The sequence below is a fragment of the Gopherus evgoodei genome, chromosome 17 (assembly GCF_007399415.2).
Source record: "Gopherus evgoodei ecotype Sinaloan lineage chromosome 17, rGopEvg1_v1.p, whole genome shotgun sequence".
NCBI lineage: Eukaryota > Metazoa > Chordata > Testudines > Testudinidae > Gopherus > Gopherus evgoodei.
The window spans coordinates 5,323,463-5,345,271 of record NC_044338.1 but is presented as its reverse complement, the minus strand read 5'-3'; the positions used below and the strand labels follow the sequence as shown (position 1 = coordinate 5,345,271).

The following is a 21,809-nucleotide window of genomic DNA, read 5'->3' as shown; positions in this document are numbered from 1 at the left end:
GCCACAGAACTTTGCCGCTAATTAGAATGAGTTACTCTTAGTTTACAATCATCTAAGAGTTAAAACTAATCCCTGCAAAATTTATTTATTTAAAGGAACAAACTGTTATTTGCCTGGAGCTGGAGTTCATATAGTACGTGGCACAGAAATCTCACATGCAGGGGAGATCGTGGGGACGAAGTAACCGATGGTAACAGTCACCAATTGCTTTATGTAAATGATGTTGCAATGACAGGCTACTGTGCAAAAGAATGATCCTGGGAGGAAAAAAAATCTTAATTCTCTGAATAATTCAGCAGTTCTCTTACCGCTGTTTGCTGCATTAAGGATAATGTTCTGGTGCACTCAGTAGGACGACAGTGCTCAGCTCAGACCCATCACTCAAAAGGCATCAGAATACAAAGTGGGGAACCAGTGGTGAATGCAAAGATGTTGCCAGTGTCTAAAGCCTGCATGATACAGCTCAGTCATTGCTGTCTGTACCTGTCACATGCATAGCAGTAATAAGATCTACAGAACTGCTTCTGAAAATGATTGCAGGGAAACAAATATTTCTAGTCCTGTTTTTCCTCTTTATGTTGAGAGCGTGGAGAAACATTAAGGAGAGGGGGACAGAGATTAAAAGCCAATGCTCTCAGTGACAGTATCAGTTCCTCTCCTCTGCCCACACTTTTTTTTTTTTGGGTGCAGAAAATGTTCTCTAGAGATACTGTATTGGGCAGTATACAAAAACAAGCTATTACTTCTATGTGATCATAATCATCAGTCATATGTAACTGTGTACTTCTGAGATTCAGTAAACAGTCACGAAATTATTTTCTGAGTAGAGCCCTACCAAATTCATGGTCCATTTTGGTCAATTTCACAGTCATCAGATTTAAAAAATAGTAAATGTCACAATTCCAGATAGTTAAATCTTAAATTTCTCAGTGTTGTTATGGTATTGCCACCCTTACCTCTGTGCTGCTGTCTTCAGAGCTGGGCCCTCAGCCAGCAGCTACCACTCCGTCCGCCCTGCTCTGATGGTGGCAGCACAGAAGTAAGGGTGGCAATATCACAACCCTCCTACAATAACCTTGCAATAAAACCCAAGCCCCCTTTTGGGTCAGAACCCCCAGTTTGAGAAATGCTGGTCTTCCCCGTGAAATCTGTATAGTATAGGGTAAAAGTACACAAAAGACCATATTTCACGGGGGAGACCAGATTTCAGAGTCCATTATGGTTTTTTCATGGCTGTGAATTTGGTAGGGCCCTGCTAAAGGGAGCACTGTTCTGAAGTATGTCCCTGTGTAGTGACTGGTTCACATAGTGTATAAACAGCCTACTACTGCTACCCACTGACACTAACTCTATTAGCCGAAGTGGGAGAAATGTACGCTTTAGTGCTAAAAGGCCCGAGTTCAAGTCCTACTGATGACCTCTTAGGGAGAGACATCAGTATCTCAGGGCATTGATGATACTGCAGTCTTTATATCTTCATCTGTCCAATACAGCATAGCCACCATTAGCCTCTGGGAAAATCCTGTTGTTCAAAGAAAAAGCAGCAGGGGTCATGTAGTATAATGCTATGTTTTCCTAAGCCAGTCTTTAGAAGGGTTCTGTAAGTACACCTATTCTCCTACTGCTCTGTTCCTGTAGGGTCAGTATAAGTTTATGGTCCTAAACATCTGAATACAGGCATTGATTAGTTGCCTGCCATCTTTGGGAAAGAACCAGAACATATAATAGTAGATTGCAGAGCTAGCCAGTTAGTTCTCTGACCCGTGAAACACCCACCTACCTGACATAGCTAGTGTCCAGTGTTGTAGCAGTCTCCTTGCTGCTTTTATCTTATGTATGTGGAAAAGTCAGAGAATTTCAGCCCCATCCTCCAAAGTCTCCAAGACTGTGTCCTCACTCGGGGGTTGAATATCTCATGGCAAAAGACTAAGGTCCAGAACCTTGGAGCTGGGCCACCAGAACCCCTGGTTCAGCTGGGGGTGGGTACCACGGAGAGCACCGATAAGTTCATCTACCTACACTGCAAGCAGAGTTCAAATGGTTGCAGCAAACCAGATGTTCTTTGACAAATAGGTTTCATTGCCTCCTGCATGAAAATTTGTGTCTTGCTTACGGATGCAAAAATGTCTCTGCGCTAAGACAAAGTTCAGCATCTATCACACCTCTGTACTACCTGCACTTTTTGCATGGCTCAGAAACTTGGATCCTCTTACAGGCAGACTTGAAGAGGCTAGAGATATTCCATATGTGGTCAGTGCCAAATCCTGAGCACAAAGTGGTTTGACTTTGTGCAAAATGTTACAATTATATTTGAAAGCGGTGTTGCATTCTCTTCGGCCATCTTGCCAGGATGGACGTAAATAGTCCAGCACACCATGCTCTCAAACTCTCCTTTGAGACCCTACCTGCCACCATCCACGGGGCCGCCCCTGAGATTCGTGGATTTGCAAGATTGAACCAGATCTGGGAACTTCATTACACAATGCTTGATGCAATGCCATCTATCGCAGTCACTTTGTCTGGTGCAATGGTCCTTAGTAGACTATGCATGTTTGGTGATCATATGTAATGCCCAAGAGTGACAGCAAAAACAAATATCAGAAGTGAGACGAAAATCTACTGAGAATCCTCAGCCCTTTGAAGAGTCACATTCCCTGATTCTCCTTTCCCTAAGCCAGTGCAACTCCACTGAAGCCCATGATTTACAGCAGTGAAAATGAGAGGAGAATCGGGCACACCGTTTTTGGCATTTGTATTTCAGCCCTGATCTAAAGCCCAATGTAATCAACGGGAGTCCTTCCATGGACTTCAGTGGGCTTGGGATCAGGCCCTCTGCATGAAAGTGGATAAAAGCACCAATTACTCAGTTGTGCTTTGGGATTTAGTTTTATTTAATAGAATTCTTGAGCCTTGTGGCATTTCTTTGGGATACTGGATAGCACACCAGACATCTAGCATTTTGCTGCATTAGGTCTGTTCTGAAGTCCATGAAACAAGACTGAGGTCAAACATATATCTTTTCTCCACTTCTTCCTACATCTCGGTCCCCAAGCTATAAAAGGGGCACATTTTGCATCTAAACTCATTCTTTTATTTTTCATTTGTAAATTATTCTCAGAGCTTTTGCCGAAGCCTTGCTGACTGCCCCTTCAACTCACCCACAAGGGGCCTCAGCAGCAGCACCCTAACACCCAAGGAGGACTGGATAGAGGCGCTTTCCCTTAGGCAATGCTGTTCTTTCATTGCACAGAGGAGGTTGCAACCAAAAGGTATTTTCCTCCCCTTTCAGTGTCTACTCCCTATACAGAGATCATTCTCCCTGAGCTCCAGAGGCCTAAGGTTATGAGGTTAGGCCTAAACACTACTATTAAAACCACCAGTTCCCAAACTCATTCATTTTGTCTGTGTTGTTACCTACACTGTATCTTCTTACAGTTTTAGAGAAAAGGTAGCCTCCACCCTACTAAGATGACTAAGCATTTTTTGCATGGTCAATGATTATTTTTATTACTGTAGGACCTAGAGGCCACAACTGAGATCGCGGGCCCACAATTGTGCAGTGAGCTGCACAGACCCACAGAAAAAGACAGCCCCCACCCCACACCCAAAGCACTGACAGTCTAAATAGACAAAAGGTAGGAGGGAAATCAGAGGCACAGAGAGAAGTGACTTGCTCACACACCAGGACAGTCACAGAGCCAGGAATACAACTCACATCTTCTGATTCCCAATCCAGTCCACTTGACTGCATTGCCTCCCCTTCTTCCTACTGCTGGGCAGAACACAGGCGAAAGCCAACAGACAAAGGGATCAAATGCTGCAGAAATGAATCTGCGTGGATATTTGCTTAAAGTTGTTTTTCAGGTATTTGCCCCAGCTCTATGATAGAGGAACATACACCAACGTCCACAGTGGAATCTCACACATGAAAGCATGAGGCCCAAGGGACCTATAAAGGATGCCATCTTCGGAGAACCCTAGTCACAGGTCAGTCATTTCCCTTTCCTGTTGCCTGCTTCCATATAAGTGACTCCTGTTTCATCTTATCCAGGGTTGCTGGTTCCAGGCTTTGCTGAAACAGTAGGGGTCTTAATAAGGAGATCTGCAACAACATTCTGTTTCCTAAATTTAGATTTCGGTCTTCAGCCAGGGCAAAGAAGCCCTTGTTAAAGCAACAGTGAGTAACTCCTTACCTGCCCCAGGAGCTTAAAGGGATTTATTGAAGACTACCAAAAAAACCCAACCACCACCCAGGTTCTTTCATAAAAATAAATGTTAAAAAAAAATTGGGTAATATTTTTACAACAATTTTCCCTGAAAGTGGAGGCCTTTTTCCTCCTCTAAAGCATGAAAATAGTAATACATTCAATTGTACCCAATTTTATGTTAGTTGGTTAAAGAAACACTGTATATAAAGCTGAATTGAAATTAATTTGCAGTTCCCAGCAAGGAAAGGATGGAGAGCAGATTTGACTTGATTGAAAGGGCATAAATAAGTGGCAACAGATGTGATTGCCATCTATAGGGTTATTACAATCTCACCTTAATAGGAACTCTCTCTATATATAAAAAAATGTAGAGAGCCTAATTCCTGTTAGGGTGAGATTGTAATAACTGTATGGATTGCAATCACATTTGTTGCCACTTCTCCTGGTCTTACTACTCAGCTATTTATGCCCCTTAGCCAAGTCAAATCTGCCTTCACTATAATGCTGCTTCTGTGGAACTGTAATGGTTACATATCAATCCAACAGGCATCTCCCTCGTCAGAGTTCTACGCTAAAAAAAAGACTACCGATTTTTGAACCAGTTTGCTTTAAATGTGCTTTTAATACCAACAGTGACCAGAGAAGTAAGCAAATATTTTTATAAGAAGGAAGATATATTGTGTTTACATCTAATGCCATTTGCTAAGTAACTGACTGGAATCAAGTTCCACCCTACCTAATATTTACCCAGCTGGGGGACAAGGTTCAGTGGTGTTTATCCATGCATGATTAAGTTGTAGCTCAAGAAAACAGTGTGACCCAGTGGACAAATCATGTGAGTATGACTCAGGAGACCTGGGTTCTATTTCTGGCTCTGCCACTGGAATGCCTGGTGACCTTGGACAAGTCATGTTGCTCTGTGCCTCAGTTTCTCCATCTATAAAATGGGTATAACTAACCTTCTTTGTGAAGTGTTTGGAGATCTACAGATGAAGAGCACTACATGAAAGCCAGGTATTATAATATTCTCATGTAACTGGGCTCAATTCTGCGCTCACATATATGGATATAGAACTGTATATGTGTAAGCGAGGGCAGAAATGGGCAAGCTGGGGGCTGGAAGAGGATATAAGTTATACCAGAACAAACTCCTTTCACATTCAGACTCACTTTTGAATTTTACTCAAAATATCTGTATTCCAGAAACATACTTATGAGATGAAATCAATGGGAGTTGCACCTTTGTAGAGTTCCCAGCTCTTGTGAATTTATTGAGTCTCCCCGCTCCCACATTCAGCGTTTTACTTAATGGTCCAGCTCCTAGAGTCGAGTGATTAAATGAAACCAGAGTTTCTCACCTAAAGAACTAAAGTAACTCTCTGGCCCTCATGGTTGTGAAAGAAAGCTTGAGAACATGACCCAAGTACACCTAGAAAGCAAATACAAAGAACAAACAGTATTTTTTAAAGTCAGTATCATTTAAGTGGTCCAAACTCATGATTTTTGAACACTTGGAGCTGGCAATAATTCCTCTGTGAGAAGGCAGAAGTAAGGCCTGGGAGTTAGACATATTTATTGCATATTGTTTTCATTAAGCTACAAGCTCTTCAGGGTCAGGTATGACTCTTATAATACTATGGTAACAGTGTGTATCAGCTGGATTTTTAGAGAAAGAGAGAGAGAGAGAGAGAGAGTGTGTGTGTGTTATTGCATCAGGGAAGCCGTGTGCATCACTTTGATTTAATCACTTTGATTAAAGTGATCCACACTGCCACCATAATAGACACTCCCCCATACCTACACACCATATATGTGATGGTGATACCCCTATGATAAACTGAATTTATTCTGCATTTTTGACCACTTCACCTACATTCCGCTTACTAGTCTGTCTCCACAGGGACATAGTCAACCCTGAGCAGCTTAAACCAACTACCATGCATTTTATTTTTAAACTAATACCTAGGAGAAAAAAAATCCCTTCTTTCCTTCTCCCAGCTGTGAAATCCTCTCCCAAAAATGACACTTGTCTAAAATAAAGGACAAGCTCTATTTGGTCCTGAACCAGTGACAGAAGGATGAGAAAATTGCTCTCCAATTATGCTTAAAATGACATTTCTCTTTAAAAATTACTATTTATCTTTAGTAGTATGATCATTTTCTTCCTTTGCAGACTTCCCTGATGGGCCTTCTATGATTCAATGGTTCATCTTGGCTCAGATACCTCAGAAAAAAGGAAAACAAGTTGAAAGAAAAAGAAGCTTTTTACTCTCTGTGGCAGTATGTAATCCTGCCTAATAAGGCACAAGAGCCCAAGTTCAGCAAAGCATTTAATCAAGGGCCTGTTCAAGCTGCCTCTGGACTCAGTGGAAAAGCTCCCGTTAGTTGAATAGAAGCAGGATCAGACCTCAAGTGCTTAAATCCATTTATTGGAGCCAATATTTCTTTTTGTTCTGTGTTTGTACAGCACCTAGCACAACGGGGTCCTTGTAGTGCTAATACAATACAAACAATAAATCACCATACTAATAATGTTCTGCGAAGTTCTTGGCCACATATTTAACTTTAAGCACTTGCCTAGAGTTGAGCATGTGCTCAAGCATGTTTCTGAATAGGCTTGGACTGCTGAATTAGCGGCAAGATGCAGTGCAGAAACAACATATGGAAAATACTGAATACTATCACTGATGTGAGCGAAAGAGCCTAGTGCCCTAGCCTGGGACCCTTTCGCCCACAGCTAGGGTTTATTCTGTTACCCATTTCTTCCTGGATATTCTGACAGATTGCTCAGAAACTAACAGAAATCTTGAGTTAACAGGCACAGTCAAACTGAGAAACTACATTGTCTAAACTTGCTCTTTCTAGGATTGCCACAGAGCTGCCACAGTATATAGGTAACACACATTAAAAATGGAGCGATGGGATTGGGGGTGTGTGGGGATAATCATTACACTGTGATGACTGATTTAGGATTTAATGAGCAAACACATTCTTGCAAATCATGTGTGTGAGACAGTTTATGTCAGACACTTAAAGCTGGACTGGACAAGGCACTAGAAAATATTCTGCGGGAAAATGATCCTGCACCAGATGAGTGATGCTTTCCATTAGGTTGTCTGTCTTTTCATTTCTAGCTTCTAGCATGTAGTCTGGTGCAACTCAGAGAGAATACACTGTAGAGTGTTGCCCAAAGTCTAGCAAAAGTGTGAACTAGAACACGAAAGGAACCATATCAAATACACACTATTAAAAATCATTACATATTTTTCATGTAAATTGAGTCCCAGTTAAAGTCTGTACAGACTGAGAGCCCTGGAGATTGAAGTCAACTCTTCAGCTGCAACATAGGCAGCAGCAGTGCAAGTTTCCCCAGTGTTGTGTCACCAAAAGACTTTGCATCCCCCTGATCTGGGAGGAATCACATCTAGGGCAGTTCAGTCTGCTATCATTCTTCAGTCCTCTATGCCTCTCACTTCTCTGCTGCTACTCCCTATTAGCATCATTTGTGGTGGTGACATTCGGTCCACGAGAACCAAACTTGAGCTCATTCACTCACTTCACATCAATCGTGCAACAGCCACCAGCTGGCGATAACTTTTGGTTGCTTCAGAACAGGGCTAGATTTGAGCTGATTATCTAGCTGGGAAAGGCCCTATTGCCAGGCTTTTCTGCCATCCAGGCTGCTTACCAGTGATTGGCTGGAGAGGCAACTCACAGGAGCATCTTGTTAAAAGGTTCTTGGCCAAAACTGAAGGGAGATTTGGGATGATGTTCCTACCTCTGGTGGAGTCACCCCCTATTCTCTCTTGATTCTGCTGAGTCATCTATGCCAGTCACTGGTCTGAAGAGAAAAGCTTTGCCTTGGGAATGCATAATTGCACTGATCCCTCTGATAGGGTCTTCACCCCACCACTGTCAGTTCAGATTATACATATTTAATACACGGTGCTCAATATGCTCTGTATCTGTGTTCGGAACAAAGTCTAAATGTTCCCACCAAGTGAACTTAATCAAGTTGTTTACCAAGGGGTACATGCTAATACATTGCTCTTTGCTGCCTATTGGCAGTGTATGACCAGCCAGCAGCTTTACTTAGGGATTCTAGTGATGTAGATAAACTCTGAGAGAGAAGACAGAAGCTTGGGGGGGAAGGAGGGAGAAGGGAATCACAGCCAGACATAATGTATACACTCCTAAGGTTTAAAATGCCATAAAATATCATGCTTTGTATAAGCAATAAAGCTCGTTAGATTGTGTTTCTTATAACAAAACACCACCTTGAAGCATGATGCAGGCATTCCTGGGTAACAAAATGCAAGCTTTCATTGAGACCCATGGGTCCAAATGTTTGCAGATTACTCGCCCAATAAGCCTCTTGCTGACCACCCTTTCACAACACACTGCAGTAGTACATTGGAGTCCCACATTTAGCCTTGTTTTCCTCCAGTTTCTGGCTTCAGCGTCTGTAAACAGTCTGCTTCTTACAGCTAAAAGTTCTCCTTTAGCTCAAGAGGAAGAGGTGTGTGTTTTTGGTGTAAAAGCTCCCAGTTCAATCTCAGTTGATGACTGTGGCATCAAATGAACATCGCTACTGTTTGTTACATTCAGCTTCTGTAAAACATAAGAAGGCATTTTGTAGCATAGTCTTACTGGTCCCCTTCCCATGGGAGATGATGCATATTTGCAGTAGGTTTAATTACTCGTGGATTGGATACTTAGGATCCCAGTCAAAGTGTATATTAAATAGTCTCAGGATCATCTTCCATTTTTTTCCAGCCATTTTTAGCATGCACAGGTGAATATGAATGAATGCACCGTGGGCTCTGTTGACTTAACATTAGATGCAGCCTCTTTAATCACGGATGTCAATGCAACAGAGCAATTATACTGTATGGAGAAAGGTCATCATTCAGATCGGACATCTGCCTCACAAAGAGCAACTAAAATCAGATCCTGGCTCAATTTCTTTTGGTGAACCAGGAAAACAATGTCCTTAATCTAAATAACTTCCCTGAACCGTTGACACAGATAAGTCAAATCCACCCACTGTTGCAAAGCAGATTTCGATGGACAGTCCCCATTCGTATTTAATGGAGCCGTGTAATGCCTCTGCTCCTCAATCTGGGAATAAGCCTGATGTTTTGCTTACCTTGGCTCCTAAATTTGCAGAGATTCATGGAATATGGATTCAATGGAATAATTTCCATTGACTAAGGGGGTTTGTGCAGCAAAATCCTCTGCAAAATCTTTGAAAATTTAGGAATAAGTGATGTTTGTTATTAATTTGTTCAAGGATGTCACTGGGCATCAACATCTTTACCAAAGCACTTTAATTTTAACACAGAGTCCATTCTAACAGAAACAAGCTATTGATGCCAAATTTATTTAACTCTGCAATCTTGGAGCCTCTAGCTCCAAATCCCAGAATTTAATAGCAAGAGTAGAAGTCTACTCTTCATACAGACAACAGGCTGCTGGTTTGTTCCTATCCCTAACAATTTATAAACCTACCATCCAGAAAATTTTTCTAGCTCTTTGCGCAAATTGCATGCTTTGAAAATATTCCCTCCATCCCCTCATTAAAAGCTCAGAAGGTTGAAGTTTGCTGAAAGCATCTTTGATTTTCTCAGATGTTATTTGTGGCTTTATTGCAACAGGCTTGTTGCCTCTCTGAAATTGAGGGACTGTATCATTGTGACAGACAGGGCAGCTGGAGCCTTCTGATCCCTGCAGCATTCATTCCTTATACGGCATTAATTGCATCATTACACATTACTTAAAATGGCGCCATGAGGTTTCCCTCCCACCCCCACTTACATTCAGGCTCTAGAGCAAGTGGAGTCAGAAAAGCTAAAAGATCAAGGTGTACAGCAATTCTGAGCCCTTTACCAAAATAGTCTGAATCAAAGAGGAGAAAGCAAGGATGACATTGGTGAATTTCACACAACCACAAGTGTATATAGTACATGGTCTGAAATTGACATTTAAGCAACAGAAGGTGTCCAGATACCTACTTTAATTGTCACACTATAATCTAGTATTTCCTAACTGGGAGAGGGGTGGAACAGACACAGACTGGCCCTGTGGTGGTCAGGGCAAAGAATGGGCAGTAGCAGAATTTCAAGAGCGCCACTCAATACACTGCCATGGCTACAGGTAAAGTAGCAGTTAGTGCCTTGAAAACCACCTACAATTCTGTTCCCTAATGTAGCTAGCTCAGATTTGGAGCCAGCTCACACTTCTCTCCTCTGCTCAGCTGTCAGAGGTTTTAACGCATGGCCCTCGAGTAGCATGTTCTCTTCTGATGTGTGTGTAGTGGTAGAGGGACGACATTTTTTATGGCAGATAGCTGCTAGATCTCTAGCTGCACCGGCTGTGTTAGCAGTCAGGTTGTGCACAATGCCTCAGGAGACCAGGTGTATGCTGCACTGTGGACTAGGAGGTGAAGCAATAGGTCAGCTGATGGGTATGTTCAGCAATTTTAAATTGCTAGCTATACTTCTTCCTTCCACTTGAATTTTCTTCTGTGGTTTTCCTCAAACTGAGTTTCTGCTTCATGTGAAACCTAAGTTCCTCAATCTTGAGGTGATCTGAGTGGCATCATTACAGCCCTCCTAGGCACCATAAAGACTACAGACCTTTAGCCAGGATTTTGTACACTGATATTACTATGCATTGCATGGGAAAAAGATTACCTGAAATCTTGGGAAGGAGCATTTTTATGGTTCAAAATGCAGCTAGTTCTGCTGTGAAACTCGCAAAGATAATATCAAACCCCCACCATCACCACAGAATGCAGTGGGCACATCCCCCTTTTACCCTATATCAGAAAGGAATGAACTGATTTAATTCCAAGTTGTATGTACCTAGTTTAATCACAGAAGGGAATGTCGTCTACTTGTCAGAGCAAGGGACTAGGAGTTAGGGCTCTTAGGTTTTATTCCTCACTCTGCAACTCCCCTTTAGCAGGTCACTTCTCTCTGTGCCTTAGTTTCCAATGGCCTTAATAAATACCTTCTTTCTAAGGACTTAACTTTAACACCCATTAAGCACTTTGATGAAACAGATCCCATAGACACAAGGTATCATCATCAAGGTAACTGATTTATAATACACCTTCTCTAAACAGTAGAGAATATAAAAGCACTGACAAATCAGTATAACCACTAGCTGAAGAGTAAAACTGTAATGAACTGGCCTGTGTTACGTAGCACTGCCCTCTACTGGATGGAATCAGAACAGTTCAACTGAATGTCATAGCCCCCCTACTACTGCTGACAGGTAAAGGATAGTCTCCTGCAGCACAAGTGGTAAGAGCCACTCCTTTTGGAGCATGATGATCCATGCGCTATCCTTGCTCTTGCCATGAAATTCTGAGTGACCATGGAGTCCAGCTAAGAAAAAAATCTGATGTCCACAAGGTCACAGCAATGTTGCAACATCTTGGCATGAAAACTGAGCCAGGTGAGATATCAGGTATTGTATTAGCAGTTCTGTTTGAGGAAAGAATACACATCAAGATGAAGAGCAGTTTCCTCAACTGAATCAGAGTACAGCTTTATAAACTGTGGCAATTCTTAGGCCACTTACATCCATTTGCATTTGGAGAGAAAAAAGCTCAAGAATACCTTCCTAAAATATGAACTCATGTAAGGAAAAAGATATTAGAATGCTTCTTCATCCTGCAACCAGATCATTAAAAGGTAGTCACTGTGACGGCCACTATGTCCTGCACCAAATTGATTTTGCCTAAGGAAAGGATCGTCATCTCGGCCTTGAAAATCCCTTTTTCTGAAGCTGTGTTAGCTGTTGGAGCTCTGACTAGAAACCTGGCTATAGAGAGAGACTTCCAACAGCAGGAAAGATAAGACGGTTACTCACCTTTGTAACTGTTGTTCTTCGAGATGTGTTGCTCACATCCATTCCAGTTAGGTGTGCGCGCCGCGCGTGCACGTTCGTCGGAAACTTTTTACCCTAGCAACTCCAGTGGGCCGGCAGGTCGCCCCCTGGAGTGGCGCCGCCATGGCGCCCAATATATATCCCTGCCGGCCCGCCCGCTCCTCAGTTCCTTCTTGCCGGCTACTCCGACAGTGGGGAAGGAGGGCGGGTGTGGAATGGATGTGAGCAACACATCTCGAAGAACAACAGTTACAAAGGTGAGTAACCGTCTTTTCTTCTTCGAGTGATTGCTCACATCCATTCCAGTTAGGTGACTCCCAAGCCATACCTAGGCGGTGGGGTCGGAGTGAGAAGTCGCGGCATGGAGCACTGCAGTTCCGAAGGCCGCATCCTCTCTCGACTGCTGTACCAGGGCGTAGTGGGAAGCAAAGGTGTGGACCGATGACCAGGTCGCTGCCCGACAGATTTCCTGGATGGGTACACGGGCGAGGAAAGCCAGCGACGACGCCTGCGCCCTGGTAGAATGCGCAGTCACACGGCCCGTAGGGACATGGGCCAAGTCATAACAGGTCCTGATACAGGACGTAACCCACGAGGATAACCTCTGGGAGGAGATAGGAAGCCCTTTCATACGGTCCGCTACCGCCACGAAAAGCTGGGGGGATTTGCGGAAGGGTTTGGTCCTCTCTATGTAGAACGCGAGAGCTCTACGGACATCCAGCGAGTGGAGCTGCTGCTCCCTGCCTGAGGAGTGAGGTTTTGGGAAAAAAAACCGGGAGGAAAATCTCTTGGCTGACGTGGAAGGCTGAGACCACCTTGGGTAGAAAGGCAGGGTGCGGTCTAAGCTGCACCTTGTCTTTGTGGAAGACCGTGTATGGGGGGTCTACCACAAGGGCTCGGAGTTCCGACACCCGTCTAGCTGAGGTGATAGCTACTAGAAAGGCAGCCTTCCAAGAGAGGTAAAGCAGGGAGCAAGTAGCTAACGGCTCAAAGGGGGGCCCCATGAGCCGGGACAACACCAGGTTAAGATCCCAGGTTGGAGCAGGGGGACGGACGTTAGGGAATAACCGTTCCAGCCCTTTAAGGAATCTCGACACCGTCGGGTGAGAAAAAACGGAGCGACCGTCCGCACCCGGGTGAAAGGTGGAGATAGCTGCTAGATGGACTCGCAACGACGATAAGGCCAGACCTTGCTCTTTGAGGGACCAAACATAGTCTAAGATTTCGGTTACCGAAACTTCCATAGGGCGGAGATTTTTCTCTACGCACCAACAGGAGAAGCGTTTCCATTTCGCCGAATACGTGGCTCTTGTGGACGGTTTCCTGCTGCTCAAGAGCACCTCTCTCACGGGCGTGGAGCAGCGCAGCTCGGAACCAGTTAGCCACGCAGGAGCCACGCCGCTAGGTGCAGCGACTGCAGGTCTGGGTGACAGAGAGACCCGTGGTCCTGGGTAATCAGGTCCGGATGAAGGGGCAGGGGAACTGGGTCGGCTACGGCCAAGTCCAGCAGCATGGTGTACCAGTGCTGTCTGGGCCATGCCGGGGCCACCATGATCACACGAGCCCTGTCTCTGCGCACCTTCAGGAGGACCTTGTGCACCAGAGGGAACGGAGGAAACGCATAGTACAGGTGGGTCGACCACTGGATGAGGAAGGCATCCGCTATCGACCCCGGCTCCCTGCCCTGAAAGGAGCAGAACGCTTGGCACTTCCTGTTCCCCTTGGACGCAAAGAGGTCCACCCGGGGATAACCCCACCTCCGGAAAATGGAGAGAGCGACGTCCGGGCGAAGGGACCACTCGTGTGACAGGAAGGATCTGCTCAATCGATCCGCCAGCGTGTTCCGTACTCCGGGAAGGAAGGAAGCCCTGAGGTGAATGGAGTGGGCTACGCAAAAGTCCCAGAGTCGTATCGCCTCGAGGCACAGGGAGGAGGACCTGGTGCCGCCCTGCTTGTTGATATAATACATGGTCGTCGTGTTGTCCGTGAACATGGCTACACAACGACCCTGAAGCTGATGACAAAACGTTTGGCAAGCAAGGCGGACCGCTCTCAACTCCCTCATGTTGATGTGTAGCCCCACCTCCTCCTGAGACCACAGGCCCTGCGTCCGCAGGGTCCCTAGGTGGGCCCCCCAGCCTAGATCTGAGGCATCCGTTGTCAGGGATACCGAGGGCTGAGACGGGTGAAAGGGAAGACCCGCACACAATACGGACTGGTCCAACCACCAGCCGAGGGAATCTAAGACCTTCTGGGGGATTGTGAGTAACATGTCTAACGGTTGCCTTGCCGGCCTGTAATGACTGATAAGCCACAGCTGGAGAGGTCTCATGCGGAGCCGAGCGTAGTCGGTCACAAAGGTGCACGCCGCCATGTGGCCTAACAGGGTTAGACATGTCCTCACTGACGTCAACGGGGCTGACCGCAAGCGTTGAACGATCGCCGCCATGGTCTGGAACCGCTGCAGAGGCAGCGAGGCCCTGCCCACAGTGGCGTCCAGGACGGCCCCGATAAATTCCACCTTCTGAGAGGGCCTCAGGGTGGACTTGACTGTGTTTATCAACAGGCCCAGACTCGCAAACATGCCGGTGATCACGCGGACATGGCTGGTCACCTGCTGTTCCGACGTGCCCCGAATCAACCAATCGTCCAGATAAGGGAACACGTGGACACGGTTGCGCCGAAGATGCGCCACGACAACTGCCATGCATTTTGTAAACACCCTCGGGGCCGTGGACAGGCCGAACGGGAGGACTGCAAATTGATAATGAAGAGCCCCCACAACGAAGCGGAGAAAGCGTCTGTGGCGCGGCCAAATGGCAATGTGGAAATACGCGTCCTGCATGTCGAGGGCGGCGTACCAGTCTCCCGGATCCAGGGATGGAATAATGGTCCCCAGGGATACCATGCGGAACTTCAACTTCACGAGGTATTTGTTGAGCTCTCGCAGGTCGAGGATAGGCCTGAGGCCCCCCTTGGCCTTGGGGATCAGAAAGTAGCGGGAATAAAACCCCTTGCCTTTCTCGTTTTCCGGAACCGCCTCTATAGCTCCTTTGCTGAGGAGCGTCTGCACCTCCTGCCGAAGGAATTGCTCGTGAGAGGGGTCCCTGAAGAGGGACGAGGAAGGAGGGCGGGAAGGAGGAAACGAAACAAACTGCAGGCGGTATCCCGTCTGCACCACGCTTAAGACCCAGCGGTCCGATGTTATTTGGGACCACGCCGGGAGGAAAAACGAAAGGCGGTTGGAAAACGGGGGGGAAGGATCCATAGGGGAAACTGTTACAGCGCCCTCGAGCGCACCTTCAAAATGAAGGTTTAGGACCAGGCGGGGGTTTTGAGGAGCCTTGGTTCTGCCCCCCTTGGTTCCCCGACTGCCTGCGCCTCCCGTTCCTGCCGCGGCGCCTGTAAAGGTCCTGCCGCTGGCGGAACTGGGAAAACGGCCTGCGTTGTTGTTGTTGTTGTTGTTGCGGCCGGAAGGGTCTACGCTGCGTCACGGGAGTGTGCATCCCGAGGTACCGCATAACGACTCGGTTATCTTTCAGACTCTTGAGTCTGGGGTCTGTTTTGTCAGAAAATAGGCCCTGGCCTTCGAAAGGAAGGTCCTGTATAGTATGCTGGAGCTCCGGCGGAAGGCCGGAAACCTGCAGCCAGGAGATGCGACGCATCGTAACACCTGACGCAAGGGTACGGGCAGCCGAGTCCGCAGCGTCCAAGGAGGCTTGCAAGGCCGTGCGTGCGACCTTCTTGCCTTCGTCCAAGATGGCCGTAAACTCTTGGCGAGCATCCTGTGGCAACAGCTCCTTAAATTTGTCCACTGCCACCCAGGAATCAAAGGCATATCTGCTCAGCAGGGCCTGCTGGTTGGAGACCCTGAGCTGCAGCGCCCCAGCCGAATACACCTTACGGCCAAGGAGGTCCATCCGCCTGGCCTCTCTTGATTTGGGGGCCGGAGCCTCCTGGCCATGACGCTCCCTATCGTTCACCGATTGAACCACCAGTGAACACGGGGTCGGGTGTACATGGAGATATTCGTATCCCCTGGAAGGGGCCATGTACTTCCTCTCGACGCCTTTTGCTGTCGGAGGGATGGAGGCCGGAGACTGCCAGATGGTGTTGGCGTTGGCCTGGATGGTTCGTATAAAGGGCAGGGCGACCCTGGTGGGAGCATCAGAGGAGAGGATGGTTACAATTGGATCCTCTATCTCCGAGACCTCCTCCGCCTGCAGACTCAGATTTTCAGCCAATCGCCTGAGGAGGTCTTGGTGCGCCCTGAGATCCAGCGGGGGGGGACTGTTGGAGGAGGTACCCGCCACCGCCTCATCCGGGGAGGAGGATGATGAGACCCCCGGCCCGAGAGTGTCTAACTGAGGGTCTTCCTCAGCCCTCACCTCTGCCTCCGGAGCCACAGCGGAGTCCTGCTGCTTGGACCCTTCCTCCCCTTCCGGGGAGGGAGGGGGGCGAGACAACGAGGCTTCCGGGGCCCTACGCTCCGCAGTCGCCGGCCTAGGAGGAAGCTGCTGGGGGCCCTGGGCCTGATGGTACGCCCAGGGTGTCCAGAATCCCCACTGTTGTGGGCCTTGGTCCTGCAGCGGCGGATCACCAAACAGCGCCGCCTGCCGGTCGGTGCCCAGCGCATAGCCGCTGTCCGTCTGGGAGGATACGGACGGCTGTCTCGAGGGCCACGGTGGGGCCGACCCTGGATGGTACGGGTCTGCGCGGGCCGGCACGGAGGATCGTCTCGGTGCCGGGGACCGGTACCGGGAGTCATACCGGTGCCGGGATCGGGACCGGGACCGGGATCTGTCACGGTGCCGTGATCCTGATCGGTGCCGTGATCCTGATCGGTGCCGGGCGCCGCTTCGGTGCCGGGCGCCGCTTCGGTGCCGGGACCTGCTACCAGCTCGGTGCCGGGAGGTCGACCGGGACCTGCCACCAGCTCAGTGCCGGGAGGTCGAGCGAGACCGGGACCGGGACCTGCCACCAGCTCGGTGCCGGGAGGTCGACCGGTGCGGCGAGTAGCGTCGGGACCTGCTCCTGGAGTCGCGGTGCCGGTGTCGACTGGAGCCTGACCGCGACCTTCTCGATGCCGACCGGTGCCGCGAGTGCGACCGGTACCGCTGAGGGGAGCGGTGCCGGGACTGCGAGCGGCGTCGGGATCTGGAGCGCCCAAGACGTCGGGACCTGGATCGGGAACGACTGTCTCTGGGCGGTGCCGACATCATGGGCTTGCCTCTGGACACGACCCGCACCGGAGGTACCGGGGGTGGCAGCCGAGTAGGCTCCGTCAGGGCAATAAGGTCCCGAGCCGAGGCGAAGGTCTCCGGTGTGGACGGGACCACTATCTCAACCCCAGATCTCATGGGGGAGCTCGGCGGCACCGGACTCAACGGACCCGCCGGGCCCGGAGTCAACGGTGCTGACGGTGCCGGCGGCGCCGCGGCCGATGTCGAGGCCGGGCGCTCTAGCCGGGTCTGCCTGGCCGGAGTATTAGACTTCGACGGCCTTGGCTCTGGCTCCAGTGCCGGAGAGGGTCGGTGCCGAGGAGTCTTCTCGGTGCCGGAGCGATCCGGTGCCGGTGCCGATACCACGGCCTGCGAAGCCGTCGGGTCAAGTGCCGCCTCCATTAGGAGAGTTCGGAGCCTTTGATCCCTCTCCTTCTTTGTCCTCGGCTTAAAGGCCTTACAGATGCGGCACTTGTCGGATCTGTGCGATTCCCCGAGGCACTTCAGGCACGCTTCGTGGGGATCGCTGGTAGGCATAGGCTTCTTGCAGGCCGCACACTGCTTGAAGCCCGGCGAACCAGGCATGAGCCCGGTGCCGGGTGCCGGGAAGGGCTAAGCCCCCGGCGATAGAAGTACTTTACAACTAATTAACTTAACTATCAACTTAACAAACTAATTAACAACTATAATGAAACTAGAGATAACGATAGATAACAATAGATAACTAGGAGAGCTAGGGACGTGGAGGACAGCTATGCCGCGCTCCACAGTTCCAACGACCGACACGGCGGTAAGAAGGAACTGAGGAGCGGGCGGGCCGGCAGGGATATATATTGGGCGCCATGGCGGCGCCACTCCAGGGGGCGACCTGCCGGCCCACTGGAGTTGCTAGGGTAAAAAGTTTCCGACGAACGTGCACGCGCGGCGCGCACACCTAACTGGAATGGATGTGAGCAATCACTCGAAGAAGAAACTTGGGTTCCACCTGTTCCTTAATGAAAGGGGAACCAATCTAGCCCAGTATTCCCAATCCTAACCTGAGAAAACATTAGCTCCCGGTTGGAAACTTCCTCCCACAATTAAACTCTAAGGAAGAAGCAGCCACACGGTACAGAATATGTGGTTATTAGGAATGTAAACATTTAGTTTGACAGCTATTTCTGTGCATTGCCTTTGATAATGATGGGCCTGATACTCATTTACGGTATAGCCTCTTTACACTGCTTTGGGAGCAAAGAGAGATCTTAAAGTGAATACATTACATTTACATCTACTTCAAGGCCTCTTTTACTCTGCCGAAGAGTGTGAAGGGCTTTAGTGTAAGGCCTGGTCTACACTATGCGTTTAAACCGAATTTAGCAGCGTTAAACCAATTTAACCCTGCACCCATCCACACAACGAAGCCCTTTATATTGATATAAAGGGCTCTTAAAACCAATTTCTGTACTCCTCCCCAAGGAGGGAAGTAGCGCTGAAATCAGTATTGCCATGTCAGATTAGGGTTAGTGTGGCCGCAAATCAACGGTATTGGCCTCCGGGTGGTATCCCATGGTGCACATTGTGACCGCTCTGGATGCACTGGCCGGGTAGACAGGAAAAGCCCCGCAATCTTTTGAATTTCATTTCCTGTTTGCCCAGCGTGGAGCTCTGATCAGCACGGGTGGCAATGCAGTCCCAAATCCAAAAAGAGCTCCAGCATGGACCGTACGGGAGATACTGGATCTGATCGCTGTATGGGGAAACAAATCTGTTCTATCAGAGCTCCGTTACAGAAGACGAAATTCCAAAGCATTTGAAAAACAATCTCCAGGCCATGATACAGAGTCCACAGCACAGTGCTATGTGACAAGCGTAACGGAAAGCCAAAGAATCAAATGGACGCTTATGGAGGGAGGGAGGGAGGGGGTACTGAGGACTCCAGCTATCCCACAGTCCCCACAGTCTCCAAAAACTATTTGCATTCCTGGCTGAGCTCCCAATGCCTGAAGGGTCAAAAACATTTTCCTGGGTGTTTCAGGGTATATGTCGTCAATTTACACCCTTCCCTCCCCCAAAAGAAAGGGGGAAAAAAAGGTTTCTCGCCTTTTTTCAGTGTCACCCTATGTCTACTGCATGCTGCTGGTAGACGGGGTGCTGCAGCGCTGAACACCAGCATCCCCTTCCCAGTGGCAGACAGTACAATATGACTGCTATCCATCGTCATCATCAGCCCATGAGTGCTCCCGGCTGGCCTTGGTGAGGTCAGCTGGGGGCGCATGGGTAAAAATGGGAATGACTTCCGGTCATTCCTGGCAGATGGTACAGAACGGCTGGTAACTGTCCTCATCATAGCAACTGGAGGCTGAGCTCTATCAGCCCCCCCTTTCATGTCTAAAGAAAAGGTTCTGTACTGCCTGGACTATCATAGCAGCGGGAGGCTGCACTTCTCTCCCCCACCCCCTTTAATGTCCTGCCTGGGCTATCATAGCAGCTGGAGGATTCCTCCCCCTCATTTTATCTCACTAAAAAGTCAGTGTTTCTTATTCCTGCATCCTTTATTACTTCATCACACAAATGGGGGGACACTGCCACAGTAGCCCAGGAGGGTTGGGGGAGGAGGGAAGCAATGGGTGGGGTTGTTGCAGGGGCACCTCCTAGAATGGCATGCAGCTCATCATTTCTGCGGGATCTCTGGGGCTCTGACCCGGAGTGACTGTGCTCTCTGGTTCTCTAGTACACTTATCCCATATTCTAGGCAGCACTGACTATTTTTAGACAAAACATAAAGAAGGGAACAACCCGGGGAGTCAATTTTGTCCATGTGCCCCCAGCCGACCTCAGTGAGGCCAGCCAGCAGCACCCATGACAGCCGCAGATGGTACAAAACGACTGATAGCCGTCATATCATCACCAATTTACAACGGCAGACGGTGCAATAGGGATGGTAACTGTCTCTGCTACCTTGCAAAGGCAAATGAATGCTGCTGTGTAGTACTGCAGTACCGCGTCTGTCAGCAGCATCCAGTACCCATATGGTGACAGTGACAAGGCAAAACGGGCTCCATGGTTGCCGTGCTATGGCGTCTGCCAGGGCAATCCAGGGAGAAAGGGCGCAAAATGATTGTCTGACGTTGCTTTCATGGAGGAAGGATTGAGTGACGACATTTACCCAGAATCACCCACGACACAGTTTTTGCATTAGGATCTCAACCCAGAATTCCAATGGGCGGAGGAGACTGTGGGAACTATGGGATAGCTACAGGATAGCTACCCACAGTGCAACGCTCCGGAAATTGACGCTAGCCTCGGTACATGGACGCACATCGCCAAATTAATGTGCTTAGTGTGGCCGCGTGCACTCGACTTTATACAATCTGTTTTACAAAACTGGTTTATGTAAAATCGGAATAATCCTGTAGTGTAGAATACCCTAAGTGAGAATCAGGCCCAATTCTTTTGTCAGAAAGGATAGTTTAGAACAGTGGTTCTCAAACTAGGGCTGCCGCTTGTTCAGAGAAAGCCCCTGGCAGGCCAGGCTGGTTTGTTTACCTGCCATGTCCGCAGATTCAGCCAATAGTGGCTCCCACTGGCTGTGGTTTGCCACACCAGGCCAACGGGGGCCGCAGAAAGTGGCGTGGGCCAAGGAACATGCTGGCCACCCTTCCTGCAGCCCCCATTGGCCTGGAGGGGTGAATCGCCACCAGTGGGAGCGGCTATCGGCTGAACCTGTGGACACAGCAGATAAACAAACCGGTCTGGCCGACCAGGGGCTTTCCCTGAACAAGTGGCGGCCCTAGTTTGAGAACCACTGGTTTAGAAGACTTTATTGCATCTGGTTTCCCTTGTAACAGACAAAGCCTTGTCTTGAGTCTAGAATGCAAACTTTCACTGAAATCCTCTGTGGTTATATTAATACTTTGCTCTTCTAAAACACCTTCTGTGCCTGTAAGGCAGAGATGTATTATCCTCATAGGGAAACTGAGGCACAGAGTGGTGAAGTGACTTGCCCAAGGTCATAGACTGAGACTGCAGCCAAGCTAGGATTAGAACCTAGATCTGCTGACATGCCTGCCCATGCGCTAACCACCATGCTATGCTGCCTCAGTTATTAATGTCATCCACTTCCCTTACATGAATCTACAGACGGCCTGGTTCTTCTTTGCCCTGCAGCGGTCACTTACACCAGTGAAAAGACTAGTGAGTGTAAGACACTATCTTTCTGATCTGGTAGCATTTTATACTCATTTTGTACAGGTGTCCCTGAGTAGACAAGGTGCAGGGCGATGGAAAAGTCAGCTCAACAGTCACCATGCCCTACACTCACCCCAAAGCCCCATCCTGTGACCAAAATCCCTTGCAAACAATTATGAAAACTTTGTTTTAAATGTTATCTTTTTTATGTTTCCTCAGATATAATACTTGTCAAGAACACAGTAAAATAACATTAAATTTGCAGGTTTACCACAGCGAATATAACAGCATGGACTCTATTGTCTTGTGC

At 48.3% G+C, this 21,809-nt stretch overlaps 1 protein-coding gene across 5 annotated transcripts in view; it reads right to left on the bottom strand.

The window, feature by feature from the left end:
* Window positions 1-21,809, bottom strand: part of YPEL2 (yippee like 2) — a 119,621-nt gene that overhangs the window by 35,052 nt on the left and 62,760 nt on the right. For 4 of the 5 annotated variants that reach the window (XR_003996951.1, XR_003996952.1, XR_003996954.1 and 1 more), the window contains one exon: window positions 6,767-8,819. The exons of the other annotated variant lie outside the window; for it this stretch is intronic. The gene's annotated coding sequence lies outside the window, so the exon portion shown is untranslated. Of the gene's footprint in view, window positions 1-6,766; window positions 8,820-21,809 lie in introns of those variants that run through there. 5 annotated transcript variants of the gene reach the window in all.